Below are 24,371 nucleotides of genomic sequence, written 5' to 3' on the forward strand. Positions count from 1 at the left end.
AAAAACAACCTATTTTTTTATGGAACTACTACGAATGCCTAATAAAAGCACTTGAATTGCAAAATGACAAAACAAAAACATATGGAGAAAGCGAGCATCGATCTCGCTACCTCTCGCATGGTAAGCGAGCGCTCTACCATTTGAGCTAATTCCCCATGAGCACATGTGACTTTTCAGAATAAAGGCACTAGAAGATCATATCATTATATATTGAAAGTTTTTATAAGCTTTCCTTTAAAATATTCTCTTTTCATAGAAAACATAAAGTTTCTCTCCCATTTTGGAGTTTTGTAATGTCTTTAAAAATAGTTTAAACACTAATTCTCCATGCCAGCTGAGGTTTCTATGTCTGCAATCATAAAAAACAACCCATTTTTTTTATGGAACTACTACGAATGCCTAATAAAAGCACTTGAATTGCAAAATGACAAAACAAAAACATATGGAGAATGCGAGCATCGATCTCGCTACCTCTCGCATGCTAAGCGAGCGCTCTACCATTTGAGCTAATTCCCCATGAGCACATGTGACTTTTCAGAATAAAGGCACTGGAAGATCATGTCATTATATATTGAAAGTTTTTATAAGCTTTCCTTCAAAATATTCTCTTTTCATAGAAAACATAAAGTTTCTCTCCCATTTTTGAGTTTTGTAATGTCTTTATAAATATTTAAACACTAATTCTCCATGCCAGCTGAGGTTTCTGTGTCTGCAATCATAAAAAACAACCCATTTATTTATGGAACTACTACGAATGCCTAATAAAAGCACTTGAATTGCAAAATGACAAAACAAAAACATATGGAGAATGCGAGCATCGATCTCGCTACCTCTCGCATGCTAAGCGAGCGCTCTACTATTTGAGCTAATTCCCCATGAGCACATGTGACTTTTCAGAATAAAGGCACTGGAAGATCATATCATTATATATTGAAAGTTTTTATAAGCTTTCCTTTAAAATATTCTCTTTTCATAGAAAACATAAAGTTTCTCTCCCATTTTTGAGTTTTGTAATGTCTTTAAAAATAGTTTAAACACTAATTCTCCATGCCAGCTGAGGTTTCTATGTCTGCAATCATAAAAAACAACCCATTTTTTTATGGAACTACTACGAATGCCTAATAAAAGCACTTGAATTGCAAAATGACAAAACAAAAACATATGGAGAATGCGAGCATCGATCTCGCTACCTCTCGCATGCTAAGCGAGCGCTCTACCATTTGAGCTAATTCCCCATGAGCACAAGTGACCTTTCAGAATAAAGGCACTGGAAGATCATATCATTATATATTGAAAGTTTTTATAAGCTTTCCTTCAAAATGTTCTCTTTTCATAGAAAACATAAAGTTTCTCTCCCATTTTTGAGTTTTGTAATGTCTTTAAAAATAGTTTAAACACTAATTCTCCATGCCAGCTGAGGTTTCTATGTCTGCAATCATAAAAAACAACCCATTTTTTTATGGAACTAATACGAATGCCTAATAAAAGCACTTGAATTGTAAAATGACAAAACAAAAATATATGGAGAATGCGAGCATCGATTTCGCTACCTCTCGCATGCTAAGCGAGCGCTCTACCATTTGAGCTAATTCCCCATGAGCACATGTGACTTTTCAGAATAAAGGCACTGGAAGATCATGTCGTTATATATTGAAAGTTTTTATAAGCTTTCCTTCAAAATATTCTCTTTTCATAGAAAACATAAAGTTTCTCTCCCATTTTTGAGTTTTGTAATGTCTTTATAAATATTTAAACACTAATTCTCCATGCCAGCTGAGGTTTCTGTGTCTGCAATCATAAAAAACAACCCATTTTTTTATGGAACTACTACGAATGCCTAATAAAAGCACTTGAATTGCAAAATGACAAAACAAAAACATATGGAGAATGCGAGCATCGATCTCGCTACCTCTCGCATGCTAAGCGAGCGCGCTACCATTTGAGCTAATTCCCCATGAGCACATGTGACTTTTCAGAATAAAGGCACTGTAAGATCATATCATTATATATTGAAAGTTTTTATAAGCTTTCCTTCAAAATGTTCTCTTTTCAAAGAAAACATAAAGTTTCTCTCCCATTTTTGAGTTTTGTAATGTCTTTAAAAATAGTTTAAACACTAATTCTCCATGCCAGCTGCGGTTTCTATGTCTGCAATCATAAAAAACAACCCATTTTTTTTATGGAACTACTACGAATGCCTAATAAAAGCACTTGAATTGCAAAATGACAAAACAAAAACATATGGAGAATGCGAGCATCGATCTCGCTACCACTCGCATGCTAAGCGAGCGCGCTACCATTTGAGCTAATTCCCTATGGGCACAAGTGACTTTTCAGAATAAAGGCACTGGAAGATCATGTCATTATATATTGAAAGTTTTTATAAGCTTTCCTTCAAAATATTCTCTTTTCATAGAAAACATAAAGTTTCTCTCCCATTTTTGAGTTTTGTAATGTCTTTATAAATATTTAAACACTAATTCTCCATGCCAGCTGAGGTTTCTGTGTCTGCAATCATAAAAAACAACCCATTTTTTTATGGAACTACTACGAATGCCTAATAAAAGCACTTGAATTGCAAAATGACAAAACAAAAACATATGGAGAATGCGAGCATCGATCTCGCTACCTCTCGCATGCTAAGCGAGCGCTCTACTATTTGAGCTTATTCCCCATGAGCACATGTGACTTTTCAGAATAAAGGCACTGGAAGATCATATCATTATATATTGAAAGTTTTTATAAGCTTTCCTTTAAAATATTCTCTTTTCATAGAAAACATAAAGTTTCTCTCCCATTTTTGAGTTTTGTAATGTCTTTAAAAATAGTTTAAACACTAATTCTCCATGCCAGCTGAGGTTTCTATGTCTGCAATCATAAAAAACAACCCATTTTTCTATGGAACTACTACGAATGCCTAATAAAAGCACTTGAATTGCAAAATGACAAAACAAAAACATATGGAGAAAGCGAGCATCGATCTCGCTACCTCTCGCATGCTAAGCGAGCGCTCTACCATTTGAGCTAATTCCCCATGAGCACATGTGACCTATCAGAATAAAGGCACTGGAAGATCATATCATTATATATTGAAAGTTTTTATAAGCTTTCCTTCAAAATGTTCTCTTTTCAAAGAAAACATAAAGTTTCTCTCCCATTTTTGAGTTTTGTAATGTCTTTAAAAATAGTTTAAACACTAATTCTCCATGCCAGCTGAGGTTTCTATGTCTGCAATCATAAAAAACAACCCATTTTTTTTATGGAACTACTACGAATGCCTAATAAAAGCACTTGAATTGCAAAATGACAAAACAAAAACATATGGAGAATGCGAGCATCGATCTCGCTACCTCTCGCATGCTAAGCGAGCGCTCTACCATTTGAGCTAATTCCCCATGAGCACATGTGACTTTTCAGAATAAAGGCACTGGAAGATCATATCATTATACATTGAAAGTTTTTATAAGCTTTCCTTCAAAATATTCTCTTTTTATAGAAAACATAAAGTTTCTCTCCCATTTTTGAGTTTTGTAATGTCTTTATAAATAGTTTAAATACTAATTCTCCATGCCAGCTGAGGTTTCTATGTCTGCAATCATAAAAAACAACCCTTTTTTTATGGAACTACTACGAATGCCTAATAAAAGCACTTGATTTGCAAAATGACAAAACAAAAACATATGGAGAATGCGAGCATCGATCTCGCTACCTCTCGCATGCTAAGCGAGCGCTCTACCATTTGAGTTAATTCCCCATGAGCACATGTGACTTTTCAGAATAAAGGCACTGGAAGATCAAGTCATTATATATTGAAAGTTTTTAAAAGCTTTCCTTCAAAATATTCTCTTTTTATAGAAAACATAAAGTTTCTCTCCCATTTTTGAGTTTTGTAATGTCTTTATAAATATTTAAACACTAATTCTCCATGCCAGCTGAGGTTTCTGTGTCTGCAATCATAAAAAACAACCCATTTTTCTATGGAACTACTACGAATGCCTATTAAAAGCACTTGAATTGCAAAATGACAAAACAAAAACATATGGAGTATGCGAGCATCAATCTCCCTACCTCTCGCATGCTAAGCGAGTGCTCTACCATTTGAGCTAATTCCCCATGAGCACATGTGACTTTTCAGAATAAAGGCACTGGAAGATCATATCATTATACATTGAAAGTTTTTATAAGCTTTCCTTCAAAATATTCTCTTTTCATAGAAAACATAAAGTTTCTCTCCCATTTTTGAGTTTTGTAATGTCTTTAAAAATAGTTTAAACACTAATTCTCCATGCCAGCCGAGGTTTCTATGTCTGCAATCATAAAAAACAACCCATTTTTTTATGGAACTACTACGAATGCCTAATAAAAGCACTTGAATTGCAAAATGACAAAACAAAAACATATGGAGAATGCGAGCATCGATCTCGCTACCTCTCGCATGCTAAGCGAGCGCTCTACCATTTGAGTTAATTCCCCATGAGCACATGTGACCTTTCAGAATAAAGGCACTGGAAGATCATATCATTATATATTGAAAGTTTTTATAAGCTTTCCTTCAAAATGTTCTCTTTTCAAAGAAAACATAAAGTTTCTCTCCCATTTTTGAGTTTTGTAATGTCTTTAAAAATAGTTTAAACACTAATTCTCCATGCCAGCTGAGGTTTCTATGTCTGCAATCATAAAAAATAACCCATTTTTTTATGGAACTACTACGAATGCCTAATAAAAGCACTTGAATTGCAAAATGACAAAACAAAAACATATGGAGAATGCGAGCATCGATCTCGCTACCTCCCGCATGCTAAGCGAGCGGTCTACCATTTGAGCTAATTCCCCATGAGCACATGTGACTTTTCAGAATAAAGGCACTGGAAGATCATGTCATTATATATTGAAAGTTTTTATAAGCTTTCCTTCAAAATATTCTCTTTTTATAGAAAACATAAAGTTTCTCTCCCATTTTTGAGTTTTGTAATGTCTTTACAAATATTTAAACACTAATTCTCCATGCCAGCTGAGGTTTCTATGTCTGCAATCATAAAAAACAACCCATTTTTCTATGGAACTACTACGAATGCCTAATAAAAGCACTTGAATTGCAAAATGACAAAACAAAAATATATGGAGAATGCAAGCATCGATCTCGCTACCTCTCGCATGCTAAGCGAGCGCACTACCATTTGAGCTAATTCCCCATGAGCACATGTGACATTTCAGAATAAAGGCACTGGAAGATCATATCATTATATATTGAAAGTTTTTATAAGCTTTCCTTCAAAATATTCTCTTTTCATAGAAAACATAAAGTTTCTCTCCCATTTTTGAGTTTTGTAATGTCTTTAAAAATAGTTTAAACACTAATTCTCCATGCCAGCTGAGGTTTCTATGTCTGCAATCATAAAAAACAACCTATTTTTTTATGGAACTACTACGAATGCCTAATAAAAGCACTTGAATTGCAAAATGACAAAACATAAACATATGGAGAATGCGAGCATCGATCTCGCTACCTCTCACAAGCTAAGCGAGCGCTCTACCATTTGAGCTAATTCCCCATGAGCACATGTGACTTTTCAGAATAAAGGCGCTGGAAGATCATATCATTATACATTGAAAGTTTATATAAGCTTTCCTTCAAAATATTCTCTTTTTATAGAAAACATAAAGTTTCTCTCCCATTTTTGAGTTTTGTAATGTCTTTACAAATATTTAAACACTAATTCTCCATGCCAGCTGAGGTTTCTATGTCTGCAATCATAAAAAACAACCCATTTTTCTATGGAACTACTACGAATGCCTAATAAAAGCACTTGAATTGCAAAATGACAAAACAAAAACATATGGAGAATGCGAGCATCGATCTCGCTACCTCTCGCATGCTAAGCGAGCGCTCTACCATTTGAGCTAATTCCCCATGAGCACATGTGACTTTTCAGAATAAAGGCACTGGAAGATCATATCATTATATATTGAAAGTTTTTATAAGCTTTCCTTCAAAATGTTCTCTTTTCAAAGAAAACCTAAAGTTTCTCTCCCATTTTTGAGTTTTGTAATGTCTTTAAAAATAGTTTAAACACTAATTCTCCATGCCAGCTGAGGTTTCTATGTCTGCAATCATAAAAAACAACCCATTTTTTTATGGAACTACTACGAATGCCTAATAAAAGCACTTGAATTGCAAAATGACAAAACAAAAATATATGGAGAATGCGAGCATCGATCTCGCTACCTCTCGCATGCTAAGCGAGCGCTCTACCATTTGAGCTAATTCCCCATGAACACATGTGACATTTCAGAATAAAGGCACTGGAAGATCATATCATTATATATTGAAAGTTTTTATAAGCTTTCCTTCAAAATATTCTCTTTTCATAGAAAACATAAAGTTTCTCTCCCATTTTTGAGTTTTGTAATGTCTTTAAAAATAGTTTAAACACTAATTCTCCATGCCAGCTGAGGTTTCTATGTCTGCAATCATAAAAAACAACCTATTTTTTTATGGAACTACTACGAATGCCTAATAAAAGCACTTGAATTGCAAAATGACAAAACAAAAACATATGGAGAATGCGAGCATCGATCTCGCTACCTCTCGCATGCTAAGCGAGCGCTCTTCCATTTGAGCTAATTCCCCATGAGCACATGTGACTTTTCAGAATAAAGGCACTAGAAGATCATATCATTATATATTGAAAGTTTTTATAAGCTTTCCTTTAAAATATTCTCTTTTCATAGAAAACATAAAGTTTCTCTCCCATTTTTGAGTTTTGTAATGTTTTTAAAAATAGTTTAAACACTAATTCTCCATGCCAGCTGAGGTTTCTATGTCTGCAATCATAAAAAACAACCCATTTTTTTTATGGAACTACTACGAATGCCTAATAAAAGCACTTGAATTGCAAAATGACAAAACAAAAACATATGGAGAATGCGAGCATCGATCTCGCTACCTCTCGCATGCTAAGCGAGCGCTCTACTATTTGAGCTAATTCCCCATGAGCACATGTGACTTTTCAGAATAAAGGCACTGGAAGATCATATCATTATACATTGAAAGTTTTTATAAGCTTTCCTTCAAAATATTCTCTTTTCATAGAAAACATAAAGTTTCTCTCCCATTTTTGAGTTTTGTAATGTCTTTAAAAATAGTTTAAACACTAATTCTCCATGCCAGCCGAGGTTTCTATGTCTGCAATCATAAAAAACAACCCATTTTTTTATGGAACTACTACGAATGCCTAATAAAAGCACTTGAATTGCAAAATGACAAAACAAAAACATATGGAGAATGCGAGCATCGATCTCGCTACCTCTCGCATGCTAAGCGAGCGCTCTACCATTTGAGTTAATTCCCCATGAGCACATGTGACCTTTCAGAATAAAGGCACTGGAAGATCATATCATTATATATTGAAAGTTTTTATAAGCTTTCCTTCAAAATGTTCTCTTTTCAAAGAAAACATAAAGTTTCTCTCCCATTTTTGAGTTTTGTAATGTCTTTAAAAATAGTTTAAACACTAATTCTCCATGCCAGCTGAGGTTTCTATGTCTGCAATCATAAAAAATAACCCATTTTTTTATGGAACTACTACGAATGCCTAATAAAAGCACTTGAATTGCAAAATGACAAAACAAAAACATATGGAGAATGCGAGCATCGATCTCGCTACCTCCCGCATGCTAAGCGAGCGCTCTACCATTTGAGCTAATTCCCCATGGGCACAAGTGACTTTTCAGAATAAAGGCACTGGAAGATCATGTCATTATTTATTGAAAGTTTTTATAAGCTTTCCTTCAAAATATTCTCTTTTCATAGAAAACATAAAGTTTCTCTCCCATTTTTGAGTTTTGTAATGTCTTTATAAATATTTAAACACTAATTCTCCATGCCAGCTGAGGTTTCTGTGTCTGCAATCATAAAAAACAACCCATTTTTTTATGGAACTACTACGAATGCCTAATAAAAGCACTTGAATTGCAAAATGACAAAACAAAAACATATGGAGAATGCGAGCATCGATCTCGCTACCTCTCGCATGCTAAGCGAGCGCGCTACCATTTGAGCTAATTCCCCATGAGCACATGTGACTTTTCAGAATAAAGGCACTGGAAGATCATATCATTATATATTGAAAGTTTTTATAAGCTTTCCTTCAAAATGTTCTCTTTTCAAAGAAAACATAAAGTTTCTCTCCCATTTTTGAGTTTTGTAATGTCTTTAAAAATAGTTTAAACACTAATTCTCCATGCCAGCTGCGGTTTCTATGTCTGCAATCATAAAAAACAACCCATTTTTTTTATGGAACTACTACGAATGCCTAATAAAAGCACTTGAATTGCAAAATGACAAAACAAAAACATATGGAGAATGCGAGCATCGATCTCGCTACCACTCGCATGCTAAGCGAGCGCTCTACCATTTGAGCTAATTCCCCATGGGCACAAGTGACTTTTCAGAATAAAGGCACTGGAAGATCATGTCATTATTTATTGAAAGTTTTTATAAGCTTTCCTTCAAAATGTTCTCTTTTCAAAGAAAACATAAAGTTTCTCTCCCATTTTTGAGTTTTGTAATGTCTTTATAAATATTTAAACACTAATTCTCCATGCCAGCTGAGGTTTCTGTGTCTGCAATCATAAAAAACAACCCATTTATTTATGGAACTACTACGAATGCCTAATAAAAGCACTTGAATTGCAAAATGACAAAACAAAAACATATGGAGAATGCGAGCATCGATCTCGCTACCTCTCGCATGCTAAGCGAGCGCTCTACCATTTGAGTTAATTCCCCATGAGCACATGTGACTTTTCAGAATAAAGGCACTGGAAGATCAAGTCATTATATATTGAAAGTTTTTAAAAGCTTTCCTTCAAAATATTCTCTTTTTATAGAAAACATAAAGTTTCTCTCCCATTTTTGAGTTTTGTAATGTCTTTATAAATATTTAAACACTAATTCTCCATGCCAGCTGAGGTTTCTGTGTCTGCAATCATAAAAAACAACCCATTTTTCTATGGAACTACTACGAATGCCTATTAAAAGCACTTGAATTGCAAAATGACAAAACAAAAACATATGGAGTATGCGAGCATCAATCTCCCTACCTCTCGCATGCTAAGCGAGTGCTCTACCATTTGAGCTAATTCCCCATGAGCACATGTGACTTTTCAGAATAAAGGCACTGGAAGATCATATCATTATACATTGAAAGTTTTTATAAGCTTTCCTTCAAAATATTCTCTTTTCATAGAAAACATAAAGTTTCTCTCCCATTTTTGAGTTTTGTAATGTCTTTAAAAATAGTTTAAACACTAATTCTCCATGCCAGCCGAGGTTTCTATGTCTGCAATCATAAAAAACAACCCATTTTTTTATGGAACTACTACGAATGCCTAATAAAAGCACTTGAATTGCAAAATGACAAAACAAAAACATATGGAGAATGCGAGCATCGATCTCGCTACCTCTCGCATGCTAAGCGAGCGCTCTACCATTTGAGTTAATTCCCCATGAGCACATGTGACCTTTCAGAATAAAGGCACTGGAAGATCATATCATTATATATTGAAAGTTTTTATAAGCTTTCCTTCAAAATGTTCTCTTTTCAAAGAAAACATAAAGTTTCTCTCCCATTTTTGAGTTTTGTAATGTCTTTAAAAATAGTTTAAACACTAATTCTCCATGCCAGCTGAGGTTTCTATGTCTGCAATCATAAAAAATAACCCATTTTTTTATGGAACTACTACGAATGCCTAATAAAAGCACTTGAATTGCAAAATGACAAAACAAAAACATATGGAGAATGCGAGCATCGATCTCGCTACCTCCCGCATGCTAAGCGAGCGCTCTACCATTTGAGCTAATTCCCCATGGGCACAAGTGACTTTTCAGAATAAAGGCACTGGAAGATCATGTCATTATTTATTGAAAGTTTTTATAAGCTTTCCTTCAAAATATTCTCTTTTCATAGAAAACATAAAGTTTCTCTCCCATTTTTGAGTTTTGTAATGTCTTTATAAATATTTAAACACTAATTCTCCATGCCAGCTGAGGTTTCTGTGTCTGCAATCATAAAAAACAACCCATTTTTTTATGGAACTACTACGAATGCCTAATAAAAGCACTTGAATTGCAAAATGACAAAACAAAAACATATGGAGAATGCGAGCATCGATCTCGCTACCTCTCGCATGCTAAGCGAGCGCTCTACCATTTGAGTTAATTCCCCATGAGCACATGTGACTTTTCAGAATAAAGGCACTGGAAGATCAAGTCATTATATATTGAAAGTTTTTAAAAGCTTTCCTTCAAAATATTCTCTTTTTATAGAAAACATAAAGTTTCTCTCCCATTTTTGAGTTTTGTAATGTCTTTATAAATATTTAAACACTAATTCTCCATGCCAGCTGAGGTTTCTGTGTCTGCAATCATAAAAAACAACCCATTTTTCTATGGAACTACTACGAATGCCTATTAAAAGCACTTGAATTGCAAAATGACAAAACAAAAACATATGGAGTATGCGAGCATCAATCTCCCTACCTCTCGCATGCTAAGCGAGTGCTCTACCATTTGAGCTAATTCCCCATGAGCACATGTGACTTTTCAGAATAAAGGCACTGGAAGATCATATCATTATACATTGAAAGTTTTTATAAGCTTTCCTTCAAAATATTCTCTTTTCATAGAAAACATAAAGTTTCTCTCCCATTTTTGAGTTTTGTAATGTCTTTAAAAATAGTTTAAACACTAATTCTCCATGCCAGCCGAGGTTTCTATGTCTGCAATCATAAAAAACAACCCATTTTTTTATGGAACTACTACGAATGCCTAATAAAAGCACTTGAATTGCAAAATGACAAAACAAAAACATATGGAGAATGCGAGCATCGATCTCGCTACCTCTCGCATGCTAAGCGAGCGCTCTACCATTTGAGTTAATTCCCCATGAGCACATGTGACCTTTCAGAATAAAGGCACTGGAAGATCATATCATTATATATTGAAAGTTTTTATAAGCTTTCCTTCAAAATGTTCTCTTTTCAAAGAAAACATAAAGTTTCTCTCCCATTTTTGAGTTTTGTAATGTCTTTAAAAATAGTTTAAACACTAATTCTCCATGCCAGCTGAGGTTTCTATGTCTGCAATCATAAAAAATAACCCATTTTTTTATGGAACTACTACGAATGCCTAATAAAAGCACTTGAATTGCAAAATGACAAAACAAAAACATATGGAGAATGCGAGCATCGATCTCGCTACCTCCCGCATGCTAAGCGAGCGCTCTACCATTTGAGCTAATTCCCCATGAGCACATGTGACTTTTCAGAATAAAGGCACTGGAAGATCATGTCATTATATATTGAAAGTTTTTATAAGCTTTCCTTCAAAATATTCTCTTTTTATAGAAAACATAAAGTTTCTCTCCCATTTTTGAGTTTTGTAATGTCTTTACAAATATTTAAACACTAATTCTCCATGCCAGCTGAGGTTTCTATGTCTGCAATCATAAAAAACAACCCATTTTTCTATGGAACTACTACGAATGCCTAATAAAAGCACTTGAATTGCAAAATGACAAAACAAAAATATATGGAGAATGCAAGCATCGATCTCGCTACCTCTCGCATGCTAAGCGAGCGCACTACCATTTGAGCTAATTCCCCATGAGCACATGTGACATTTCAGAATAAAGGCACTGGAAGATCATATCATTATATATTGAAAGTTTTTATAAGCTTTCCTTCAAAATATTCTCTTTTCATAGAAAACATAAAGTTTCTCTCCCATTTTTGAGTTTTGTAATGTCTTTAAAAATAGTTTAAACACTAATTCTCCATGCCAGCTGAGGTTTCTATGTCTGCAATCATAAAAAACAACCTATTTTTTTATGGAACTACTACGAATGCCTAATAAAAGCACTTGAATTGCAAAATGACAAAACATAAACATATGGAGAATGCGAGCATCGATCTCGCTACCTCTCACAAGCTAAGCGAGCGCTCTACCATTTGAGCTAATTCCCCATGAGCACATGTGACTTTTCAGAATAAAGGCGCTGGAAGATCATATCATTATACATTGAAAGTTTATATAAGCTTTCCTTCAAAATATTCTCTTTTTATAGAAAACATAAAGTTTCTCTCCCATTTTTGAGTTTTGTAATGTCTTTACAAATATTTAAACACTAATTCTCCATGCCAGCTGAGGTTTCTATGTCTGCAATCATAAAAAACAACCCATTTTTCTATGGAACTACTACGAATGCCTAATAAAAGCACTTGAATTGCAAAATGACAAAACAAAAACATATGGAGAATGCGAGCATCGATCTCGCTACCTCTCGCATGCTAAGCGAGCGCTCTACCATTTGAGCTAATTCCCCATGAGCACATGTGACTTTTCAGAATAAAGGCACTGGAAGATCATATCATTATATATTGAAAGTTTTTATAAGCTTTCCTTCAAAATGTTCTCTTTTCAAAGAAAACCTAAAGTTTCTCTCCCATTTTTGAGTTTTGTAATGTCTTTAAAAATAGTTTAAACACTAATTCTCCATGCCAGCTGAGGTTTCTATGTCTGCAATCATAAAAAACAACCCATTTTTTTATGGAACTACTACGAATGCCTAATAAAAGCACTTGAATTGCAAAATGACAAAACAAAAATATATGGAGAATGCGAGCATCGATCTCGCTACCTCTCGCATGCTAAGCGAGCGCTCTACCATTTGAGCTAATTCCCCATGAACACATGTGACATTTCAGAATAAAGGCACTGGAAGATCATATCATTATATATTGAAAGTTTTTATAAGCTTTCCTTCAAAATATTCTCTTTTCATAGAAAACATAAAGTTTCTCTCCCATTTTTGAGTTTTGTAATGTCTTTAAAAATAGTTTAAACACTAATTCTCCATGCCAGCTGAGGTTTCTATGTCTGCAATCATAAAAAACAACCTATTTTTTTATGGAACTACTACGAATGCCTAATAAAAGCACTTGAATTGCAAAATGACAAAACAAAAACATATGGAGAATGCGAGCATCGATCTCGCTACCTCTCGCATGCTAAGCGAGCGCTCTTCCATTTGAGCTAATTCCCCATGAGCACATGTGACTTTTCAGAATAAAGGCACTAGAAGATCATATCATTATATATTGAAAGTTTTTATAAGCTTTCCTTTAAAATATTCTCTTTTCATAGAAAACATAAAGTTTCTCTCCCATTTTTGAGTTTTGTAATGTTTTTAAAAATAGTTTAAACACTAATTCTCCATGCCAGCTGAGGTTTCTATGTCTGCAATCATAAAAAACAACCCATTTTTTTTATGGAACTACTACGAATGCCTAATAAAAGCACTTGAATTGCAAAATGACAAAACAAAAACATATGGAGAATGCGAGCATCGATCTCGCTACCTCTCGCATGCTAAGCGAGCGCTCTACTATTTGAGCTAATTCCCCATGAGCACATGTGACTTTTCAGAATAAAGGCACTGGAAGATCATATCATTATATATTGAAAGTTTTTATAAGCTTTCCTTTAAAATATTCTCTTTTCATAGAAAACATAAAGCTTCTCTCCCATTTTTGAGTTTTGTAATGTCTTTAAAAATAGTTTAAACACTAATTCTCCATGCCAGCTGAGGTTTCTATGTCTGCAATAATAAAAAACAACCCATTTTTTTATGGAACTACTACGAATGCCTAATAAAAGCACTTGAATTGCAAAATGACAAAACAAAAACATATGGAGAATGCGAGCATCGATCTCGCTACCTCTCGCATGCTAAGCGAGCGCTCTACCATTTGAGCTAATTCCCCAAGAGCACAATGGACCTTTCAGAATAAAGGCACTGGAAGATCATATCATTATATATTGAAAGTTTTTATAAGCTTTCCTTCAAAATGTTCTCTTTTCATAGAAAACATAAAGTTTCTCTCCCATTTTTGAGTTTTGTAATGTCTTTAAAAATAGTTTAAACACTAATTCTCCATGCCAGCTGAGGTTTCTATGTCTGCAATCATAAAAAACAACCCATTTTTTTATGGAACTAATACGAATGCCTAATAAAAGCACTTGAATTGTAAAATGACAAAACAAAAATATATGGAGAATGCGAGCATCGATCTCGCTACCTCTCGCATGCTAAGCGAGCGCTCTACCATTTGAGCTAATTCCCCATGAGCACATGTGACTTTTCAGAATAAAGGCACTGGAAGATCATGTCATTATATATTGAAAGTTTTTATAAGCTGTCCTTCAAAATATTCTCTTTTCATAGAAAACATAAAGTTTCTCTCCCATTTTTGAGTTTTGTAATGTCTTTATAAATATTTAAACACTAATTCTCCATGCCAGCTGAGGTTTCTATGTCTGCAATCATAAAAAACAACCCATTTTTTTATGGAACTACTACGAATGCCTAATAAAAGCACTTGAATTGCAAAATGACAAAACAAAAACATATGGAGAATGCGAGCATCGATCTCGCTACCTCTCGCATGCTAAGCGAGCGCACTACCATTTGAGCTAATTCCCCATGAGCACATGTGACTTTTCAGAATAAAGGCACTGGAAGATCATATCATTATATATTGAAAGTTTTTATAAGCTTTCCTTCAAAATGTTCTCTTTTCAAAGAAAACATAAAGTTTCTCTCCCATTTTTGAGTTTTGTAATGTCTTTAAAAATAGTTTAAACACTAATTCTCCATGCCAGCTGCGGTTTCTATGTCTGCAATCATAAAAAACAACCCATTTTTTTTATGGAACTACTACGAATGCCTAATAAAAGCACTTGAATTGCAAAATGACAAAACAAAAACATATGGAGAATGCGAGCATCGATCTCGCTACCACTCGCATGCTAAGCGAGCGCTCTACCATTTGAGCTAATTCCCCATGGGCACAAGTGACTTTTCAGAATAAAGGCACTGGAAGATCATGTCATTATTTATTGAAAGTTTTTATAAGCTTTCCTTCAAAATGTTCTCTTTTCAAAGAAAACATAAAGTTTCTCTCCCATTTTTGAGTTTTGTAATGTCTTTATAAATATTTAAACACTAATTCTCCATGCCAGCTGAGGTTTCTGTGTCTGCAATCATAAAAAACAACCCATTTATTTATGGAACTACTACGAATGCCTAATAAAAGCACTTGAATTGCAAAATGACAAAACAAAAACATATGGAGAATGCGAGCATCGATCTCGCTACCTCTCGCATGCTAAGCGAGCGCTCTACCATTTGAGTTAATTCCCCATGAGCACATGTGACTTTTCAGAATAAAGGCACTGGAAGATCAAGTCATTATATATTGAAAGTTTTTAAAAGCTTTCCTTCAAAATATTCTCTTTTTATAGAAAACATAAAGTTTCTCTCCCATTTTTGAGTTTTGTAATGTCTTTATAAATATTTAAACACTAATTCTCCATGCCAGCTGAGGTTTCTGTGTCTGCAATCATAAAAAACAACCCATTTTTCTATGGAACTACTACGAATGCCTATTAAAAGCACTTGAATTGCAAAATGACAAAACAAAAACATATGGAGTATGCGAGCATCAATCTCCCTACCTCTCGCATGCTAAGCGAGTGCTCTACCATTTGAGCTAATTCCCCATGAGCACATGTGACTTTTCAGAATAAAGGCACTGGAAGATCATATCATTATACATTGAAAGTTTTTATAAGCTTTCCTTCAAAATATTCTCTTTTCATAGAAAACATAAAGTTTCTCTCCCATTTTTGAGTTTTGTAATGTCTTTAAAAATAGTTTAAACACTAATTCTCCATGCCAGCCGAGGTTTCTATGTCTGCAATCATAAAAAACAACCCATTTTTTTATGGAACTACTACGAATGCCTAATAAAAGCACTTGAATTGCAAAATGACAAAACAAAAACATATGGAGAATGCGAGCATCGATCTCGCTACCTCTCGCATGCTAAGCGAGCGCTCTACCATTTGAGTTAATTCCCCATGAGCACATGTGACCTTTCAGAATAAAGGCACTGGAAGATCATATCATTATATATTGAAAGTTTTTATAAGCTTTCCTTCAAAATGTTCTCTTTTCAAAGAAAACATAAAGTTTCTCTCCCATTTTTGAGTTTTGTAATGTCTTTAAAAATAGTTTAAACACTAATTCTCCATGCCAGCTGAGGTTTCTATGTCTGCAATCATAAAAAATAACCCATTTTTTTATGGAACTACTACGAATGCCTAATAAAAGCACTTGAATTGCAAAATGACAAAACAAAAACATATGGAGAATGCGAGCATCGATCTCGCTACCTCCCGCATGCTAAGCGAGCGCTCTACCATTTGAGCTAATTCCCCATGGGCACAAGTGACTTTTCAGAATAAAGGCACTGGAAGATCATGTCATTATTTATTGAAAGTTTTTATAAGCTTTCCTTCAAAATATTCTCTTTTCATAGAAAACATAAAGTTTCTCTCCCATTTTTGAGTTTTGTAATGTCTTTATAAATATTTAAACACTAATTCTCCATGCCAGCTGAGGTTTCTGTGTCTGCAATCATAAAAAACAACCCATTTTTTTATGGAACTACTACGAATGCCTAATAAAAGCACTTGAATTGCAAAATGACAAAACAAAAACATATGGAGAATGCGAGCATCGATCTCGCTACCTCTCGCATGCTAAGCGAGCGCTCTACTATTTGAGCTTATTCCCCATGAGCACATGTGACTTTTCAGAATAAAGGCACTGGAAGATCATATCATTATATATTGAAAGTTTTTATAAGCTTTCCTTTAAAATATTCTCTTTTCATAGAAAACATAAAGTTTCTCTCCCATTTTTGAGTTTTGTAATGTCTTTAAAAATAGTTTAAACACTAATTCTCCATGCCAGCTGAGGTTTCTATGTCTGCAATCATAAAAAACAACCCATTTTTCTATGGAACTACTACGAATGCCTAATAAAAGCACTTGAATTGCAAAATGACAAAACAAAAACATATGGAGAATGCGAGCATCGATCTCGCTACCTCTCGCATGCTAAGCAAGCGCTCTACCATTTGAGCTAATTCCCCATGAGCACATGTGACCTATCAGAATAAAGGCACTGGAAGATCATATCATTATATATTGAAAGTTTTTATAAGCTTTCCTTCAAAATGTTCTCTTTTCAAAGAAAACATAAAGTTTCTCTCCCATTTTTGAGTTTTGTAATGTCTTTAAAAATAGTTTAAACACTAATTCTCCATGCCAGCTGAGGTTTCTATGTCTGCAATCATAAAAAACAACCCATTGTTTTTATGGAACTACTACGAATGCCTAATAAAAGCACTTGAATTGCAAAATGACAAAACAAAAACATATGGAGAATGCGAGCATCGATCTCGCTACCTCTCGCATGCTAAGCGAGCGCTCTACCATTTGAGCTAATTCCCCATGAGCACATGTGACTTTTCAGAATAAAGGCACTGGAAGATCATATCATTATATATTGAAAGTTTTTATAAGCTTTCCTTCAAAATGTTCTCTTTTCAAAGAAAACATAAAGTTTCTCTCCCATTTTTGAGTTTTGTAATGTCTTTAAAAATAGTTTAAACACTAATTCTCCATGCCAGCTGAGGTTTCTATGTCTGCAATCATAAAAAACAACCCATTTTTTTATGGAACTACTACGAATGCCTAATAAAAGCACTTGAATTGCAAAATGACAAAATAAAAATATATGGAGAATGCGAGCATCGATCTCGCTACCTCTCGCATGCTAAGCGAGCGCTCTACCATTTGAGCTAATTCCCCATGAACACATGTGACATTTCAGAATAAAGGCACTGGAAGATCATATCATTATATATTGAAAGTTTTTATAAGCTTTCCTTCAAAATATTCTCTTTTCATAGAAAACATAAAGTTTCTCTCCCATTTTTGAGTTTTGTAATGTCTTTAAAAATAGTTTAAACACTAATTCTCCATGCCAGCTGAGGTTTCTATGTCTGCAATCATAAAAAACAACCTATTTTTTTATGGAACTACTACGAATGCCTAATAAAAGCACTTGAATTGCAAAATGACAAAACAAAAACATATGGAGAATGCGAGCATCGATCTCGCTACCTCTCGCATGCTAAGCGAGCGCTCTTCCATTTGAGCTAATTCCCCATGAGCACATGTGACTTTTCAGAATAAAGGCACTAGAAGATCATATCATTATATATTGAAAGTTTTTATAAGCTTTCCTTTAAAATATTCTCTTTTCATAGAAAACATAAAGTTTCTCTCCCATTTTTGAGTTTTGTAATGTCTTTAAAAATAGTTTAAACACTAATTCTCCATGCCAGCTGAGGTTTCTATGTCTGCAATCATAAAAAACAACCCATTTTTTTTATGGAACTACTACGAATGCCTAATAAAAGCACTTGAATTGCAAAATGACAAAACAAAAACATATGGAGAATGCGAGCATCGATCTCGCTACCTCTCGCATGCTAAGCGAGCGCTCTACTATTTGAGCTAATTCCCCATGAGCACATGTGACTTTTCAGAATAAAGGCACTGGAAGATCATATCATTATATATTGAAAGTTTTTATAAGCTTTCCTTTAAAATATTCTCTTTTCATAGAAAACATAAAGTTTCTCTCCCATTTTTGAGTTTTGTAATGTCTTTAAAAATAGTTTAAACACTAATTCTCCATGCCAGCTGAGGTTTCTATGTCTGCAATCATAAAAAACAACCCATTTTTTTATGGAACTACTACGAATGCCTAATAAAAGCACTTGAATTGCAAAATGACAAAACAAAAACATATGGAGAACGCGAGCATCGATCTCGCTACCTCTCGCATGCTAAGCGAGCGCTCTACCATTTGAGCTAATTCCCCATGAGCACAATGGACCTTTCAGAATAAAGGCACTGGAAGATCATATCATTATATATTGAAAGTTTTTATAAGCTTTCCTTCAAAATGTTCTCTTTTCATAGAAAACATAAAGTTTCTCTCCCATTTTTGAGTTTTGTAATGTCTTTAAAAATAGTTTAAACACTAATTCTCCATGCCAGCTGAGGTTTCTATGTCTGCAATCATAAAAAACAACCCATTTTTTTATGGAACTAATACGAATGCCTAATAAAAGCACTTGAATTGTAAAATGACAAAACAAAAATATATGGAGAATGCGAGCATCGATCTCGCTACCTCTCGCATGCTAAGCGAGCGCTCTACCATTTGAGCTAATTCCCCATGAGCACATGTGACTTTTCAGAATAAAGGCACTGGAAGATCATGTCATTATATATTGAAAGTTTTTATAAGCTTTCCTTCAAAATATTCTCTTTTCATAGAAAACATAAAGTTTCTCTCCCATTTTTGAGTTTTGTAATGTCTTTATAAATATTTAAACACTAATTCTCCATGCCAGCTGAGGTTTCTGTGTCTGCAATCATAAAAAACAACCCATTTTTTTATGGAACTACTACGAATGCCTAATAAAAGCACTTGAATTGCAAAATGACAAAACAAAAACATATGGAGAATGCGAGCATCGATCTCGCTACCTCTCGCATGCTAAGCGAGCGCTCTTCCATTTGAGCTAATTCCCCATGAGCACATGTGACTTTTCAGAATAAAGGCACTAGAAGATCATATCATTATATATTGAAAGTTTTTATAAGCTTTCCTTTAAAATATTCTCTTTTCATAGAAAACATAAAGTTTCTCTCCCATTTTTGAGTTTTGTAATGTCTTTAAAAATAGTTTAAACACTAATTCTCCATGCCAGCTGAGGTTTCTATGTCTGCAATCATAAAAAACAACCCATTTTTTTTATGGAACTACTACGAATGCCTAATAAAAGCACTTGAATTGCAAAATGACAAAACAAAAACATATGGAGAATGCGAGCATCGATCTCGCTACCTCTCGCATGCTAAGCGAGCGCTCTACTATTTGAGCTAATTCCCCATGAGCACATGTGACTTTTCAGAATAAAGGCACTGGAAGATCATATCATTATATATTGAAAGTTTTTATAAGCTTTCCTTTAAAATATTCTCTTTTCATAGAAAACATAAAGTTTCTCTCCCATTTTTGAGTTTTGTAATGTCTTTAAAAATAGTTTAAACACTAATTCTCCATGCCAGCTGAGGTTTCTATGTCTGCAATCATAAAAAACAACCCATTTTTTTATGGAACTACTACGAATGCCTAATAAAAGCACTTGAATTGCAAAATGACAAAACAAAAACATATGGAGAATGCGAGCATCGATCTCGCTACCTCTCGCATGCTAAGCGAGCGCTCTACCATTTGAGCTAATTCCCCATGAGCACAATGGACCTTTCAGAATAAAGGCACTGGAAGATCATATCATTATATATTGAAAGTTTTTATAAGCTTTCCTTCAAAATGTTCTCTTTTCATAGAAAACATAAAGTTTCTCTCCCATTTTTGAGTTTTGTAATGTCTTTAAAAATAGTTTAAACACTAATTCTCCATGCCAGCTGAGGTTTCTATGTCTGCAATCATAAAAAACAACCCATTTTTTTATGGAACTAATACGAATGCCTAATAAAAGCACTTGAATTGCAAAATGACAAAACAAAAACATATGGAGAATGCGAGCATCGATCTCGCTACCACTCGCATGCTAAGCGAGCGCTCTACCATTTGAGCTAATTCCCCATGGGCACAAGTGACTTTTCAGAATAAAGGCACTGGAAGATCATATCATTATATATTGAAAGTTTTTATAAGCTTTCCTTCAAAATGTTCTCTTTTCAAAGAAAACATAAAGTTTCTCTCCCATTTTTGAGTTTTGTAATGTCTTTAAAAATAGTTTAAACACTAATTCTCCATGCCAGCTGCGGTTTCTATGTCTGCAATCATAAAAAACAACCCATTTTTTTTATGGAACTACTACGAATGCCTAATAAAAGCACTTGAATTGCAAAATGACAAAACAAAAACATATGGAGAATGCGAGCATCGATCTCGCTACCACTCGCATGCTAAGCGAGCGCTCTACCATTTGAGCTAATTCCCCATGGGCACAAGTGACTTTTCAGAATAAAGGCACTGGAAGATCATGTCATTATTTATTGAAAGTTTTTATAAGCTTTCCTTCAAAATATTCTCTTTTCATAGAAAACATAAAGTTTCTCTCCCATTTTTGAGTTTTGTAATGTCTTTATAAATATTTAAACACTAATTCTCCATGCCAGCTGAGGTTTCTGTGTCTGCAATCATAAAAAACAACCCATTTTTTTATGGAACTACTACGAATGCCTAATAAAAGCACTTGAATTGCAAAATGACAAAACAAAAACATATGGAGAATGCGAGCATCGATCTCGCTACCTCTCGCATGCTAAGCGAGCGCTCTACTATTTGAGCTTATTCCCCATGAGCACATGTGACTTTTCAGAATAAAGGCACTGGAAGATCATATCATTATATATTGAAAGTTTTTATAAGCTTTCCTTTAAAATATTCTCTTTTCATAGAAAACATAAAGTTTCTCTCCCATTTTTGAGTTTTGTAATGTCTTTAAAAATAGTTTAAACACTAATTCTCCATGCCAGCTGAGGTTTCTATGTCTGCAATCATAAAAAACAACCCATTTTTCTATGGAACTACTACGAATGCCTAATAAAAGCACTTGAATTGCAAAATGACAAAACAAAAACATATGGAGAATGCGAGCATCGATCTCGCTACCTCTCGCATGCTAAGCAAGCGCTCTACCATTTGAGCTAATTCCCCATGAGCACATGTGACCTATCAGAATAAAGGCACTGGAAGATCATATCATTATATATTGAAAGTTTTTATAAGCTTTCCTTCAAAATGTTCTCTTTTCAAAGAAAACATTAAAGTTTCTCTCCCATTTTTGAGTTTTGTAATGTCTTTAAAAATAGTTTAAACACTAATTCTCCATGCCAGCTGAGGTTTCTATGTCTGCAATCATAAAAAACAACCCATTGTTTTTATGGAACTACTACGAATGCCTAATAAAAGCACTTGAATTGCAAAATGACAAAACAAAAACATATGGAGAATGCGAGCATCGATCTCGCTACCTCTCGCATGCTAAGCGAGCGCTCTACCATTTGAGCTAATTCCCCATGAGCACATGTGACTTTTCAGAATAAAGGCACTGGAAGATCATATCATTATATATTGAAAGTTTTTATAAGCTTTCCTTCAAAATGTTCTCTTTTCAAAGAAAACATAAAGTTTCTCTCCCATTTTTGAGTTTTGTAATGTCTTTAAAAATAGTTTAAACACTAATTCTCCATGCCAGCTGAGGTTTCTATGTCTGCAATCATAAAAAACAACCCATTTTTTTATGGAACTACTACGAATGCCTAATAAAAGCACTTGAATTGCAAAATGACAAAATAAAAATATATGGAGAACGCGAGCATCGATCTCGCTACCTCTCGCATGCTAAGCGAGCGCTCTAACATTTGAGCTAATTCCCCATGAACACATGTGACATTTCAGAATAAAGGCACTGGAAGATCATATCATTATATATTGAAAGTTTTTATAAGCTTTCCTTCAAAATATTCTCTTTTCATAGAAAACATAAAGTTTCTCTCCCATTTTTGAGTTTTGTAATGTCTTTAAAAATAGTTTAAACACTAATTCTCCATGCCAGCTGAGGTTTCTATGTCTGCAATCATAAAAAACAACCTATTTTTTTATGGAACTACTACGAATGCCTAATAAAAGCACTTGAATTGCAAAATGACAAAACAAAAACATATGGAGAATGCGAGCATCGATCTCGCTACCTCTCGCATGCTAAGCGAGCGCTCTTCCATTTGAGCTAATTCCCCATGAGCACATGTGACTTTTCAGAATAAAGGCACTAGAAGATCATATCATTATATATTGAAAGTTTTTATAAGCTTTCCTTTAAAATATTCTCTTTTCATAGAAAACATAAAGTTTCTCTCCCATTTTTGAGTTTTGTAATGTCTTTAAAAATAGTTTAAACACTAATTCTCCATGCCAGCTGAGGTTTCTATGTCTGCAATCATAAAAAACAACCCATTTTTTTTATGGAACTACTACGAATGCCTAATAAAAGCACTTGAATTGCAAAATGACAAAACAAAAACATATGGAGAATGCGAGCATCGATCTCGCTACCTCTCGCATGCTAAGCAAGCGCTCTACTATTTGAGCTAATTCCCCATGAGCACATGTGACTTTTCAGAATAAAGGCACTGGAAGATCATATCATTATATATTGAAAGTTTTTATAAGCTTTCCTTTAAAATATTCTCTTTTCATAGAAAACATAAAGTTTCTCTCCCATTTTTGAGTTTTGTAATGTCTTTAAAAATAGTTTAAACACTAATTCTCCATGCCAGCTGAGGTTTCTATGTCTGCAATCATAAAAAACAACCCATTTTTTTATGGAACTACTACGAATGCCTAATAAAAGCACTTGAATTGCAAAATGACAAAACAAAAACATATGGAGAATGCGAGCATCGATCTCGCTACCTCTCGCATGCTAAGCGAGTGCTCTACCATTTGAGCTAATTCCCCATGAGCACAATGGACCTTTCAGAATAAAGGCACTGGAAGATCATATCATTATATATTGAAAGTTTTTATAAGCTTTCCTTCAAAATGTTCTCTTTTCATAGAAAACATAAAGTTTCTCTCCCATTTTTGAGTTTTGTAATGTCTTTAAAAATAGTTTAAACACTAATTCTCCATGCCAGCTGAGGTTTCTATGTCTGCAATCATAAAAAACAACCCATTTTTTTATGGAACTAATACGAATGCCTAATAAAAGCACTTGAATTGTAAAATGACAAAACAAAAATATATGGAGAATGCGAGCATCGATCTCGCTACCTCTCGCATGCTAAGCGAGCGCTCTACCATTTGAGCTAATTCCCCATGAGCACATGTGACTTTTCAGAATAAAGGCACTGGAAGATCATGTCATTATATATTGAAAGTTTTTATAAGCTTTCCTTCAAAATATTCTCTTTTCATAGAAAACATAAAGTTTCTCTCCCATTTTTGAGTTTTGTAATGTCTTTATAAATATTTAAACACTAATTCTCCATGCCAGCTGAGGTTTCTGTGTCTGCAATCATAAAAAACAACCCATTTTTTTATGGAACTACTACGAATGCCTAATAAAAGCACTTGAATTGCAAAATGACAAAACAAAAACATATGGAGAATGCGAGCATCGATCTCGCTACCTCTCGCATGCTAAGCGAGCGCGCTACCATTTGAGCTAATTCCCCATGAGCACATGTGACTTTTCAGAATAAAGGCACTGGAAGATCATATCATTATATATTGAAAGTTTTTATAAGCTTTCCTTCAAAATGTTCTCTTTTCAAAGAA

General features: G+C 34.2%; 15 non-coding genes across 15 annotated transcripts; all 15 read right to left on the reverse strand.

The window, feature by feature from the left end:
• Window positions 1-443: 443 nt before the first annotated feature.
• TRNAA-AGC (transfer RNA alanine (anticodon AGC)) lies at window positions 444-516 on the reverse strand. Its single transcript has one exon. It is a non-coding gene; the product is annotated as a tRNA-Ala (tRNA).
• A 646-nt stretch (window positions 517-1,162) lies between these two features.
• On the reverse strand, window positions 1,163-1,235 carry TRNAA-AGC (transfer RNA alanine (anticodon AGC)). Its single transcript has one exon. It is a non-coding gene; the product is annotated as a tRNA-Ala (tRNA).
• Window positions 1,236-3,322: 2,087 nt separating this feature from the next.
• Window positions 3,323-3,395, reverse strand: TRNAA-AGC (transfer RNA alanine (anticodon AGC)). The gene has a single exon. It is a non-coding gene; the product is annotated as a tRNA-Ala (tRNA).
• Window positions 3,396-5,838: 2,443 nt separating this feature from the next.
• On the reverse strand, window positions 5,839-5,911 carry TRNAA-AGC (transfer RNA alanine (anticodon AGC)). The gene has a single exon. It is a non-coding gene; the product is annotated as a tRNA-Ala (tRNA).
• Window positions 5,912-6,198: 287 nt separating this feature from the next.
• Window positions 6,199-6,271, reverse strand: TRNAA-AGC (transfer RNA alanine (anticodon AGC)). Its single transcript has one exon. It is a non-coding gene; the product is annotated as a tRNA-Ala (tRNA).
• A 6,042-nt stretch (window positions 6,272-12,313) lies between these two features.
• On the reverse strand, window positions 12,314-12,386 carry TRNAA-AGC (transfer RNA alanine (anticodon AGC)). Its single transcript has one exon. It is a non-coding gene; the product is annotated as a tRNA-Ala (tRNA).
• Window positions 12,387-12,673: 287 nt separating this feature from the next.
• On the reverse strand, window positions 12,674-12,746 carry TRNAA-AGC (transfer RNA alanine (anticodon AGC)). The gene has a single exon. It is a non-coding gene; the product is annotated as a tRNA-Ala (tRNA).
• A 1,008-nt stretch (window positions 12,747-13,754) lies between these two features.
• TRNAA-AGC (transfer RNA alanine (anticodon AGC)) lies at window positions 13,755-13,827 on the reverse strand. The gene has a single exon. It is a non-coding gene; the product is annotated as a tRNA-Ala (tRNA).
• A 287-nt stretch (window positions 13,828-14,114) lies between these two features.
• TRNAA-AGC (transfer RNA alanine (anticodon AGC)) lies at window positions 14,115-14,187 on the reverse strand. The gene has a single exon. It is a non-coding gene; the product is annotated as a tRNA-Ala (tRNA).
• A 3,165-nt stretch (window positions 14,188-17,352) lies between these two features.
• TRNAA-AGC (transfer RNA alanine (anticodon AGC)) lies at window positions 17,353-17,425 on the reverse strand. Its single transcript has one exon. It is a non-coding gene; the product is annotated as a tRNA-Ala (tRNA).
• A 287-nt stretch (window positions 17,426-17,712) lies between these two features.
• Window positions 17,713-17,785, reverse strand: TRNAA-AGC (transfer RNA alanine (anticodon AGC)). Its single transcript has one exon. It is a non-coding gene; the product is annotated as a tRNA-Ala (tRNA).
• A 1,368-nt stretch (window positions 17,786-19,153) lies between these two features.
• TRNAA-AGC (transfer RNA alanine (anticodon AGC)) lies at window positions 19,154-19,226 on the reverse strand. The gene has a single exon. It is a non-coding gene; the product is annotated as a tRNA-Ala (tRNA).
• A 1,007-nt stretch (window positions 19,227-20,233) lies between these two features.
• Window positions 20,234-20,306, reverse strand: TRNAA-AGC (transfer RNA alanine (anticodon AGC)). Its single transcript has one exon. It is a non-coding gene; the product is annotated as a tRNA-Ala (tRNA).
• Window positions 20,307-22,035: 1,729 nt separating this feature from the next.
• On the reverse strand, window positions 22,036-22,108 carry TRNAA-AGC (transfer RNA alanine (anticodon AGC)). The gene has a single exon. It is a non-coding gene; the product is annotated as a tRNA-Ala (tRNA).
• Window positions 22,109-23,836: 1,728 nt separating this feature from the next.
• On the reverse strand, window positions 23,837-23,909 carry TRNAA-AGC (transfer RNA alanine (anticodon AGC)). The gene has a single exon. It is a non-coding gene; the product is annotated as a tRNA-Ala (tRNA).
• Between the last annotated feature and the right edge of the window lie 462 nt (window positions 23,910-24,371).

The sequence above is a fragment of the Pseudophryne corroboree genome, chromosome 4 (assembly GCF_028390025.1).
Source record: "Pseudophryne corroboree isolate aPseCor3 chromosome 4, aPseCor3.hap2, whole genome shotgun sequence".
NCBI lineage: Eukaryota > Metazoa > Chordata > Amphibia > Anura > Myobatrachidae > Pseudophryne > Pseudophryne corroboree.